This window comes from Syngnathus scovelli, chromosome 11 (assembly GCF_024217435.2).
Source record: "Syngnathus scovelli strain Florida chromosome 11, RoL_Ssco_1.2, whole genome shotgun sequence".
NCBI lineage: Eukaryota > Metazoa > Chordata > Actinopteri > Syngnathiformes > Syngnathidae > Syngnathus > Syngnathus scovelli.
This window is the reverse complement of record NC_090857.1, coordinates 11,625,318-11,638,707: the sequence shown is the minus strand read 5'-3', so window position 1 is coordinate 11,638,707 and position 13,390 is coordinate 11,625,318. Positions and strand designations below refer to the sequence as shown.

The 13,390-nt window shown below is 42.3% G+C and overlaps 1 protein-coding gene across 1 annotated transcript in view; it reads left to right on the top strand.

Annotated features, from left to right (window-relative positions):
- Positions 1-13,390, top strand: part of cbfa2t2 (CBFA2/RUNX1 partner transcriptional co-repressor 2) — a 44,416-nt gene that overhangs the window by 1,278 nt on the left and 29,748 nt on the right. Inside the window, exon 2 of the mRNA XM_049734922.1 lies at positions 225-352. The gene's annotated coding sequence lies outside the window, so the exon portion shown is untranslated. The remainder of the gene's footprint in view (positions 1-224; positions 353-13,390) is intronic.

Sequence of the window (13,390 nt, the reverse complement as noted above, 5' to 3'; positions counted from 1 at the left end):
GTGTGTGCGCGCGCCAGCTGGTGTTGCATCTGTTTCTCAGCAGGTGAAACAACAGCAAAAGTTGCAACAGTCAATATTTGCTCAAGCTTAGAACACTGTTCAAAAAAATAAAATTTTTATGTTGTTGAATGAGTGATTTTAATTCATTTCTTGTAGTAGTAAAACATCCCCAGCCCACGCATGCATTTGATCAAAATGACAATTAATACTCTGCTTCCGTCTAGTGGTCAAAGTCTGCACTACGTCACAACAAACGAACTGCGCACTTGAGCTCATGTTTCACACGTCTGCATCAAACCTATGAGATTCTGGATTTGAATCCCGCCTCGGGCCCTCCTGTGAGAGTTTACAGGTAGGTACATGTTCTCCATATATTTACGTGAGTTCTCTCTTGAGACTTTAGCTTCCCTCACGTTATAAACACATGTATGTTAGATGCACTAAATACTCAAAATTATATTACATAAAAATGTGCATGGTTGCTTGTGTGTCTGATATTCACCCCGTTTCTCTTATTAAAAGTCAAATGGGATAGTCGCCAGCTCACACAAAATTTTAATGAGGACAAGTGCTATTTAAACAAAAATGGATGGATGGAAGGATAAAATGCAAGCAAACAATGATAAACACAAGATAACCAACACCACTGCTTGAACATGCAATATGAACAGACTGAAGCTAATCTTTCTGATCTCCTCTGTCTTATATTACATGGAATAATCTCTTCAAGATTAGATAAGATTAAAGGTGCATTTAATGTGCCTTAAAAATATATCCCTGCAATCTGTCCCGGGATTAAACGCACCAAAAAAATAATGTTATTTCCACCATATGGCGCATGAAAGTGGCGTATTAGAATTTATTCAGGTCAAGTGGGTTGTAAACAAATATTGGTGCTTTTGATTTTAGGACAATTTTTCCAAATTGGAAATCATAGGAGTACTGTATATATAGCACATTTGTTCAGAGTCAAGCTGTCATAAAAGTGTTTTTTAACCGTGCACTCAACGATTTTTTTTAAATGTTTGTATTTATGCAAGTGTCCAACAAAATTCTGCCTAGCATATTTTTTTACATAAAAGGTAATTTTTTTTTTTTTTTTTACTGTTTAAAACAATTCCTGGATACCATAAAGATAGTAAGGAAAATGTTTCAAGTTGACTTCTCCTTTAACACCTCTTGTTGAGACCAAAAACATACGACACTATCCAATCCTCTGAGCTCGCTGAACTGAGCTTTCGCGTGCTGTATTATCATTGGGGGGCAGTGTGTCTGCACGATGATGCTTCTTCGCATGATGACAAAGTGCGCCATCTGACCCCCAGTCTGTACATCTGTCAGTCTTGTTCGCCTTTGTGATGTTGAGCGGCAGGTGGCCAGCAGTCTATCCTTCATGCCAGACCCCTTTTTTTTTTTTTTTTTTTTTTTTTTTTTTTTAAACAACGCTGGCATGAATAGAAGGCACAAAGAATACAATGTCCTCACATGGAAAACACATTTCTATTTGGTCAATAGGACATTAGCTGTGTTGTGGCTGTGGCGTGTGCCTGCCATTAACATGTGGTCAGTGGGACATTGCCAATTGTTCCAGCCACTGACTTTTGGCTTTTTTTTATTGCCTTTGTGGATAACCATCATATAATCAGTCATTCAATCTTAATCCATTAGAGAAAAATTATAATGTATACATGGATAATGCATTTAGTTAGTTGATGGAAGTGCAATACTGTACATGTGTATATCGTGTATTCATGGTAACTTTATGAATGTATCCTGGACTGGTGTTGAAATCAGTATTGTGAGCTATTTCTAATATTTTGATTCATGTCGATAAAATTGAGAAACACCTCTTGATGCAGCTGAGTTGACACTATTATGAAAATACTTATTGAATGAAATTACATTATTAACTTTTCTCATTGTATACAACCGGCAACTAATATGATTATTTAAAAGACACATTGATGTTAGTATGATCATTTTCTTTTTCAATCCATTTTATGAGCATAAAATGTTTCTCTCCTTTACATAGCACATGGCAAACCTTTATGACGCAAAGTTTGATGTGCTTTTTCTGACTGCTTTTTGTGGGGGTTTTTGTCCAGAAAATGAAAGTTGGAAAAAATGGAATAAGAGATCATACTTTATTCTCGTATTATTAACTCCTGCTTTAAAGGGCTAGAGACATCCCTTTTTTTTTTTTTTTCAATTAGAACGGAATTTGATAGAATGTATAAAGTGAACACATTTGCCGCATTGGAAATTAAAAATGGACACCGATTACTAAGAATAAAGCTGAAATGAAATGCCAGTTTATCGATCGGGTCCCGCACGAAGCCAAACTGGCGGCGCCATTACTGTGACGTCACAAGTTGTACATCTGGATGTCAACAAACCCAAACAACATGGCAGATGATAGCGACAGCTCCGTTTCTAGCGGCAATATTAGCATCATTTTATCCGATTCAGAAACCTCTTTTGACACAGAATATGATGAATCTAGCAGTTCACTTGGGCTGAGCTGAGCACATTTTCAGAATTGTGCCCCTTGGGGGCTTTAGAGTGCCGAGTTGATCTCGGCACATGAAGACATGACCACCTGCAACGTTTGGTTTAGGTTTTATAAGCATTTTTAATTTTATTGCTTAAATCGCATTTTCTCGACGAGCTGAGCACGTTTTCTGAATTGTGCCTCTCCCGTCACTGTGGTTAGGTTGGCATAGTAAAAAGAGTAGAGTGCTGAGTTGACCACTGCGCATGGAGAAATGAACATCTGCAGCGTTTGGTTTAGGTTTAAGGCGCATTTTTAATTTTATTTCTTAAATCGCATTTTTTCGACAAGCTGAGCACGTTTTCTGAATTGTGCCCCTCCCGTCACGCTTCGACATACTTTTCAAAGTCAAAGTCTCAAAGTCTCCTTTATTGTCAATTCCTCCGCATGTCAAGACACACAAAGAGATCGAAATTACGTTTCTCACTATCCCAGGGTGACAAGACAGAGTTCACAACGCACATACAAGTAAACAACACAGGAAAATTAAAACAAGAAGATGAACAATAAGAGTGATAGCACGCTAGCCGCTCCCGATGCACAGCAGAGTCCTTAAAGATAACAGTCAACCAGGCCACTGTGAACACGAGCACACAGCAGGAACGCACTGTCCGGTTCGTGGATCCTATCAGGCGAACTCAACCCATCTTGTCGTCCCGCGAACGAACGTACGCCAGGATAATGGAAGGCACGGCTAGGCGAGCTGAGTTGGCCGCAAACCTGACCCGACGTCTCCGCGCTGGCCCTTCTTCTCTTTTTGTTTACATTCACTGAAGCTAAACGCGTACAACTTAAGACGTCATGAGACGTCACTTCCGGCTGGCGGCTCGGTGCAGTCAAACTCGTCTGTGCGGCAAATTTAAATTATATTTTTCAGAGCAACAGCTTCCTTTTCGTTGTTTCGAGGGTCAATTTATATTTATAAGCCCATAAGCTAACTAAAACCGATTTATACATATACCGGTGTCTCTAGCCCTTTAAAATATCCATTATCTCATATACAAATATATACAATATACATATATTGAGAGTTTTTGCTCTCTCAAACGCTCAAGAATAATAATAATTGGACCGGGGCCCCTTGCGCCAAGCGTCCCGCTGTTCAATCAGACACATATATGCATGTCTCAATTCCCCAAAGACAGAGGACAGTTGGGGCGGCCCACCCCCTTAACATTCACCCCCGCAGACCCCGATTCCCTCTGCCGCCTCCTGCTCCTGCGGCCTTCTCTGCATCCCTCCCCGATCTGCTGAGGGCAACAGCTCCAGAGGTCTACCATATGGGCCAGTGTCTGAGCCCTGTGTGTGTCTGCGTGTGTGTTGTGACTGTTATCTTGCTCCACCTGTTCCACTATGACAGCCGAGTCCACGATGCTGCTGCAGGCTGGTGGCTGCAGATGAAAAAAAAATATGCAGCGAATACTTAGGAATTCATACATACGTGGTTTACTCTGTGCGGTGACATAAGACTACAGAACATCACTCAAAGCTGGGGGGTGACCATCTCTGACCGTCATCAAGCTTCCTCTTGACAGACTTGATTCACATTTCCTTCTGTGCTCTTCGACAGCTGACACGCCAGACTGTATCTGGTGGTGACACTTCGGCCCCACTAACCCACGCCTTGCCAGGTCCATGTGGGAGCCAGACCCCGGGCCAAGGCCAGAGCTCCCGTTTTGGAGGGGCGGGGGTGATGTCAAGGAGGGGGCAGGGCGGGTACCGAGAGGCTAGCAAGATGGCCCTAGTCATCATAATCATTAGTTGCCTGCTGGTCCTTCTGTCCTCCTCCTCCCGCTTGTCATGTCAGGGGGGGTGGGGACGGCACACGGCACGCGTATCAGCTGAGCCCAGGATGCTTTTTGAGTCATCGAGGTCATGTGGCAGACGCCTGGTTAATTCTCCTGAGGATCCCCAGCACTTACGTCAGCTCCGGGCTGCGGTCGCACCGTCATAGTAAAGCTCTGCGGCCACAACATTAGGAACACCTGCGTCAGGCTAATGAGATCCACTACAAGTAAATCGTGCACACACACACACACACACACACACACACACACACACACGCACACGCACACGCACGCACACACACACACACACACACACACACACACACACACGCACACACACACACACACACACACACACATTTGACTGTTTTATACTGCAATACTTTGACTTTTACAACAATGCAAAAAATACTTTTTAACAGAGAGAGAAACATCTTGGGTGGGGTATTTGAAGGCCATTATCTTATGATGTAATATGTTAATTTATAAAAAAAAAATGGTGCCCCCAAATAATGTTTTTGCTGATTTTTCCCAATTTTAAAAGGGCTAATATTGACGGATTAATCTACTGAGGTCTGTATGAAACCATTAAAAAAAATAAATAAAAAAAAAAACACCAATCACTAAGTAAGAGTGGGTTGAACGACAAACTGCGATTCAGCTGGGGAACATATAAAGATGATGAGGCACCAAGAGGGAGGAGGGGTCGATGACAAACACATGACCAGATGGAGAGGGAGATAGCCCTATTATGTAGATGGCTTCGTCCCCTTCATGCATATACACCTTTACATTATTCAGAAGGCTATAATGAGAGTAACTGAACGCAGCAGAAGGTAGGCCACAGGTGTGCAAGGCTGACATCTATTCTTCTGTCTGACCTCTCATTACGAAGCCCCACTTTAGATTCTTTACGGGGCGGCGTCCGGTGGTCTGTTGTTCACATACAAATGATTCCATATTTGAATTTTAAAATCTTATTGTCGGCTCATCTGGTAGTCTGTCGTTATCGCCGACATCTGTGTTTCTTTTGTTGCGCACCATTCCCGATGAGTCGTCCCCTCCCACCCACTTCTCGGATGATCTGGATTATTGCATGGATTATTTATTGTCAATTCCCAATAGGGCCACTCGTGCCGTTTTAAACGATAAAAGCTTCCATAAAAACTCACATTGAGAAAGTCAGCTCTCACTAGCCGCTTGCGAACAGCCAAAGTGCAATGATGCCCCGCTAAATATTTATGATTCTCTATTTCCACATTTTTAACCTCAAATTTACCCCAGACTATGACCCCAAAACACTTTGTCATTTCAAACTCATTTGATATCATTCTTAAAATTAGAAATGCCTGACTGATGATTTGATTTAGAAATAAAATGCACCAGTCGCAAAGCGTGGAAATACCAATTACTACTTTCCTCTTAGCCATTTTATTATTTTTTTTACTCCTGCAGAAATACTCTGATTTTTTAAAACCAAAACAGGTATGGCATTAACTTCATAACCTTGAAATGTCAGTTTTGCCGTGAAGCGAGGGTCGCTCAACTCTACCAGCTTTCAAACAGCCTTGTGCACATTTTGTGGAGGTGTGCCAGCAGGCCAAGCACCTGCAGAGCTCGCACAGATGGTACGATTGCTGAGAAAGTCCGCTAAACAGTCCGCCGCCAGTGACCCGGCAAGTAGCAAATAACAGAGAGAAGCTTTCCTGCCAAGACAAAAAGCGTACGTTAAAGGTCACGTGTGTGCGGTGCGCTCGGATCGCAGAGTCATTGTCTCCGGCAGGGGTCCAGTTTAGGGAAATGTCTTCAAGCCAACATTCAGGTCATCAAAATGTTGAGCATCTGCACTGCACAGACTTCAAAAAACATATTTTATTGTCTTTATTTTATTCTATTATTTATTATATTTTATTACTTTAGTAAATATTTTATCATCAGTCTAATTATAAAAATAAATAAATAAAAATATAAATAAATAAAAATCACTTGTCTCGGTCATGTGATTCAATACGTATACATATTAAGTAAAAAACGCTGAGCTTGCAGATTGGTTGGGCTTTGTAGGTTATAAAATTGGATCAATCAGCAGATGCCGGTAGCCTGGGAGGGCGTTGCTTTTCCGTTGTATGACAGATTCAAATGAGACGGTTCCATCTTATCCTGCCATCCAGACACTCAGTTGGCCAGCAGGTCACGTCAGCTGATTTACTATCAGTAACAATCCTGCTGCTGTGACAAAAGAAGCAGCAAGGCCATGTCAGTCGGTCGGGGATGGGGATGGCACGATGTCGGGGTGGGCTCAGTGGCCAGCTGTCACACAGAGGGGCCATAATGACCGCAGCAAATCCCAGCACCCGTCTGAGCCTACTTCTGCTCTGACTCGGGCCTCCTGCTAACAGACCAGTCATCCCTTTGTTAAGCTGTCAAGTAGCTGCTTGACAAGATGAGTTAGACAGCACATTGTTGTCACAATCAAAGCTTTAGTCTGGATTGATGCATTGTTTGGGTTGCTCACTAAACACGCGTTTGGTTTGAAGTTGCAACGATTGATGACTGACGAACATAGATTTGAAAATAATGACAGATTGTGATGTGATAAATCAGATGGATGCATAGTTGGCAGCACAAACGGATGCCTTGAGTCTCGAGGTTTTATTGTAACACCTCGGCTCACAATGCCTATCTTCCGTCGGCATGTAAAAGTGCACAGTAGCAGCGAGGCTTGTTCCTGCAACGTATTAATGCCGCTGCTTTGTCCTGACAACTGTTTACAGCGTGCACCTGCCAATAACTGCATGGGTGGCTGCTCTATACAACTGCTAAACACACTCCATTAAGGCCACGGGCTAAAAGCTTGGCAGCTACAGCTCTCCTTAAATTGATTGACTTCAAAATCTCCCTGAAGGAGAGATTTGATTTGATAAAAACTTTTATGACAAAGAGGGTTGTACTTGATTCCGTAGATATATTTTTGGGGAATTTGAATGTTTGGTATATTTTGCAATAGAAGCAGCAAAGAGAAGAAAAATGATGTCTGCTCCACATGAGGTTTTATGTTGTCCTTGTGTGTGCTTCTATACATCACATGAGCCTTGACAGTTGTTACCAGAGCAACTGTGATGTTTTATTTTCAATCGAGTAAGTGCTAAAATGGCCGCCCCCTGAGATGGATAAGAAAAAAAACAGCTACATTGAATGTATAAGGTCATTTGTAAGATTTGGGGGTTGCCCACTGCCCTGTATCCAATTACAATAGATCTCCCCCTCCTCCTTCAAAACCAAAACAAGAGCAATCTGTCATGAGATGACACTTTTTAAAGCTATGTTTACGTAAGAATCATTCAATTGATAAGTTCACAAATCCGAACTGGAAACGCTTGACAACCATTGTTCCTTATGAAAATTAATTCGATTTATTCCCCAAAGCAATATTGCCTACAGTTTTTTTTTATTTACTTTTTTATACCTTTTTCCATGAGGAATCACTAATAAGGTATTTATTGATTAGTGACTTTACTACTTCTTATATCGGCTTCTGTGTTGTAACAATTCATACCGTTTGAATGTTCTCTATTTTACCGTCATTTGTGACACGTTTGGCCTCTGGCTCCCCTTGAAGTCCCGCTCATCAGAACAATTCCCACCCCCACCCCCACATCTTGTAGCCGACGCTTTCCTCCATGGCAAGAGCGATAGGTAATGACTCCTGCCACAGTGGAACTTAATTTGTTATTGTGGTGGAGCAGCTGTGCGGCATGCTGCAGAGAACAGGTGGCAGCCTGGCAGGAGGAGGGGACCGAGGGGCAGGCTGGGCGAAAGGGGGAGGACCAAAGCGTGTGGCATATGTAGGTGGCTGAAGGGGGGGTGGAATGATGATGATGATGATGATGATGATGATGATGATGATGATGATGATGATGATGATGATGATGGTGCGTGTCCTTGAGATAGGGCTGTTGTAACTCACAGTTTTGTCAGCCAGCATCCAAATATTATGCTTGTGAAGAGCACTAATTCAAGAATTTCTGGATGCAGGCCACATCTGATCTCACTTGTTGTTGTTTTTTTTGTGGCTCAACAGTTGGTGCATTGCATATTGAACATATTGAATTGCCCTCATTTTCACATGTTTTATGTGAAGGCTTTAATTATAAAAGCTGGCCGTTAAGTACATTTGAGTGGAGCTTCAGTTTTGCAGTTGGTATACATATTTCTTGGTATATATATATATTTTTTCTATTTTACATCTTTTCCTCCTGCACTCCCAATCCATTCTGAGGAGGAAAAAAAAATGTGAGGGGGGGACGCAACAATATATATCAAGGTCAGAAGTCAAGTTGCTTTAATGTAAATTCAGTGAAAAAAAATAACTGCAAAATAATTCAGCATAAAAACCTAAATAGAGTTGTGAAAAAAAGTGAACCCTTTTCTCATCAGGGGCCTGATATTGTTTTTCTAAATACATCCCAGGCCCATGCTGAAAGTATGAAATAAATTATGATGCAGGGAAAATGTTCATTATTATATTTAATGAGCACTTGGACGTTTCAGGGCTTTTTATAACAGTTCCCACAAAGTCTGTTTTCGGTTGATGAGCAGACAGTCTACAATTACATAGCGTGGGAGGTCATCGTAGAATTACAATGCATAAACCCATCATTACAACATCTATGTGAGGGTTTGATGACTGCAAAACAGCAGCAACATTGCAAGAGGGACCGAGGAATTTTTATTTTAAATTGTATAATCTGCTTTAAAAAATTGAGTCAGTCTTACATATTTAGACATTTTGTACTCGCTGTGTCAGCATATTTTGACTCTACTGACTATCATGTATCTTCAGGTGTGAATCTGCACACTCTGACCCAAAACAAACGTCTTCCATGTCCTTGGCACCGTTTTGTTTCTTTCATGGATACTCAGCCTGCATCAAAAGGAAATGTCATGAAAATGCACAAATGACAAATGAATAACCAAAGTGTTCTTTTCTTTTTTTCTTTTTTTAATCATCTGCGCTTGAATGTGCCTCAAAACAAAACACAGCCGTCCTATTGTCAGCCCAGATCTTACGCCCATTAAGCTCCATTAAAGAGTGAGAATAAACTATGCATAACACTTACTCAATTGCATTATCCAATATTTAACGCCCCCCCCCCCCCCCCCCCCCCCCCCACACACACACACACACACACACACACACTCACGACAGCTATTATGCTCCTATTTGTTTGAGTAGCAGCTTTTGGGTCTATGTGTCTTTTCAGCAACGGATTTGCAGAGCCTTAATCCACTAGGCAAAGTTTTTTTTTTTTTTTTTTTTCTTTCCACCATCTGGAGTTTAAAGCTTTCAAGAGAAAAACACCAGGCGGTGAGAAACCAGGCTGGAGCTTCTGCTTGATGCAAGAAGGACTTTTCTTTCGCCTCATTTTTTGTTTTGTTTTCCTGTTTAGGCCAGCTTTCATATCAGGGTTTGGTTGTACCTTGCTGCAATGCCAGCTGGGTCTGTTTGGGTCCAAGGGCATGACTTAAGCCCCCCCATGCATAGAGTGGCAATGAGGATACTGATGACGTTGACGATGCGGATACAGTGGCCGCTAGGGTGCAGCAGAGAGGTTAACTGTAAATAGTCAATTGGCCTGATTTGTCATCATTGTTTTCTATGGCTCCAGGCTCTAAGTGAGGTCACGAAAGGGTGGAAAGTGCATGGTACATTCCCAGAAACATTCCATGGTAAAGTCCATGAGAAACTGTGGCGGAAGCAAAAGAGATTAGCATGGATTTAAATGTGTTTCTCAAATTATTTAAAATGTATTTTTCATAAAATAAGTAACTGAGTCATTCATTTTGAAAAAAAATACTCAGACAATATTCCCTTGACTTGAACTGATGTTTCTTTTTATTTTTGTAACATGAGTCATTTCTTACACAGTAAATGTCTACTGTTATGTTGTGTCTTATTTGTAAGTACTACCATAAACCTATTCCCAATTTTTTTATAGTATCGAATACCCTTCAACCGTGCACATTTACAGCTTTATACCCACAGATCTGTTCTATCCTATTTCATACAGTTACTACCAAAGAAAGTGTCCAACTCTATAATTGTGCAGCCCTATAAGGCCAAAAAATGTCGCTGTGTATTAGCCACACACGAGGCCAATATCAGTGTGTCAACTTGTCCCAAACCCACTAACGTGACGCTATGTAGAAAGCTAAATAGGCCCGTGGGAAAGAAAAAGTGTATTTTGCAAGCGAGCATGAAGACTCGTCAATCATTTCCATGTAGATCCCCTTGATTCAATTAGCCCCTCTTGGAAACATGTGGGTCCTTTTGGATGGAAGCCCCCCCCCCTGATCATTTTTCCCATTCGCCTTCTATTCTTTGGGCTGAGTTGGATTCCGATGGCCTGACGTGAAAAAGGGGAAATAAACGAAAAGAGGCCCTGCAGGTTTCCATTAGAGTTCTAATTGCTTTTGGCTTTTGCTGGGCGGTCAGTGCCGGTGCCAGACGTCGGCCTTTTGTGTTTTGCCATGTGGGGAGAATGTTCTGGAGGTAGACGGCGGTACCTGCAGTCATCCCCTTCAACTCCTCTGGACGGTTGTTTTTGCATGAGAGTGTTGTTTTTGTTAAGATTTGTGTGTTTTCTATTGGCGGCCAATATTTGTTAGCGCGTGCGTCATGTGTGCACTTTTCGTTTTGTGCCATGCGTGCGAGGGTTTTGTGAGCCCTCCCTCAAAAGTATCACTCTCACTCTCCCCCGGTCACCGCGTGGGTCTTTTCCACCGAGACCGCCACCTGTTAATGTTTTACTCCGGGGGCCCCCCGAGACTACACCGATTCCAGAACCTTCCAGATTTGCTCATCGTGGTCCATCAGACCACTCAAATCTGGCTCACATTTACCATCACAGGGCCCGATCTGGGTTGGATTTTGCACTTCAGCTGAGTCAAGAGGCTGATCCAACTTTGATTAATGACTCACCGGCAACAATTTAGTTCGGCGAGCTCGCCCGGCTGGATTCCCTTTTTAAGATGTTTGCAAAGTGCGGCTCTCGTGAGAATGGAGCGAATTTATGGGGTCATTTTGTTGCCCAATTCTCCTTGTGAGATCACCACAACAAAAGAATCTGACTACTTCTGTTTGAATGATAAAGTGGTGAGCCCGCAAATTAACCAGAACTTGCCATGGGTTTGTCACGCATGTATTCCTAAATCTTAAGCAAACATTCCCAGGCTGTGGCGTAAGCGGGTTGCCAGAACTGGGCTGAGTCAGACTCTTTGGTAAAAAAAATTTGACCCGGGAGTCAAAGTTTATGTCTTTGCTGTCAAAATACAGGCATATAAAAATATTAAAACTTTTTGAGACTATTAAGTGCTCTCAATCTGTCTGATTGGAATTTTTAAAACTTAACATTATTTAGGTCATTTGGTACCGGGCCACACAGTTAATTTATTTTGGGGGCAGCAAATTATATAGTCCTGATCAGGACTATACGTTAGCAAATTTGTACGCCCATGGACCAGCCCCTAGCGTAAAAAATAATAATAATTTGGAGACAGTGGTGGAGGATACCTGCTTCCAATCGGAGCTCATTTGGGCCAATTCTCAAAAGAGCAACTCCTTGTTCAGTTTCAAGAATGGGTCCTTGAGATCTTATGGTAGCCCAATTTGTCAGTGAAACTTGTATCAGGCACTGATAATATTTGTTAATCTTGTTTTGTTGTTCCATGAGGGAGTTTAAAAAAAAAAAAAAAAGAAACGTTTCAAGCATGTTAAAAAAAAGAAGCAATCCTGTTTCTACACTGTTGCAGAGCTCCCTGTTGTTTGGCAAAAAAAAAAAAAAAAAACAGCGTCAGCCTTGTCAACCCGATAGGAAATGTCGAGTTGCGTGTTTCGTGAGACCTTGTGCACTCTCTCCGCCGACGTCTGTTTCCAATTGAGCGCGCTGTCTCCCCCCCTCCTCGTCGATGACTGCAGACAGTGTGGCAACTCCAAGTGAGGAGCGAGCGAGCAGTTAAAAGTGTGGGGTAGGTGCTGGGCTGGGATGGGATGGGGGGCGAGGAAAAAAAAAAACGGTGAGAGAAACGAGTCGAAAGGGATTAGCTGTCAGGGAGAATGTGAGGCTAATTGAAGCCAGCTCTCGCACAGCTGCTTCTTGTTGCAGCTCGGCGCTCCGACAGAGGATGGGATCCAGATGTGCTCCCAGCGCCGAGGTTTCGCCCGCCAACAACAATCCTCACAAATACCAGCCTTGCTTACAGAAGTCCCGGGCTATTTAAGGTGCCCCGACAAAACACAACTCCCCCCCCCCCCCCCCCCCCCTTTTTGGGCTTGATTGCGGGCTCCCCCGGTTCTGCTTGGCGTGTAATTAACGCTGTCATTTTGCACAAAGTGGGATACACATTGGCTTGGAGTTGCCTTGTGTATGATATTGCCTTGCCCTTGCTCATATGTTTGAGCTTTAAATCTGATGAGAATAGATTCAGATTTCACCAAGAATTCAGTCAATTGTAAGGAAAAAAAATCCCCTAAAAAGGAGTGTTGAAATCAGAAAAAAAAAGTAGTAATTACATTTTTGGTGGGGATTTGAGATTCATTTTATGTTACAATAAAAATAAATATGCATAAATTAATGAATAAATAATACATTTGACAGAATCTTTCACCGTCACCTCCTTTCATGACAGTCTTGACAGCTTGGCATCTTGTCAAAAGATGCCATTTATCTTCTTCTTTGCCCAATGGGAAGCACATTCAATGATGAGCATCTCCACTTGAAAAAAATAGAAAGAAACATGACAAGCTAATGACAGAGATGACACGTCTGCTCATCAAATTCATGAACCACAGAGGAGCTCTATTACTTCCTGACTTGTTCGCCCACCCCCACCACCCAGCATGCTTGTGAGGAGATTTATGACTTTTGTCAAGTTCACCTCATGTCCTAGTGCATCTTTCTTCACTCCTGCCTGTCACAAAGGTTGGATTTACACTGAGCTCCCAACTGTACGTTTAATGCCAATATCCTTGCCCCCCCCCCCCCCCATGTAC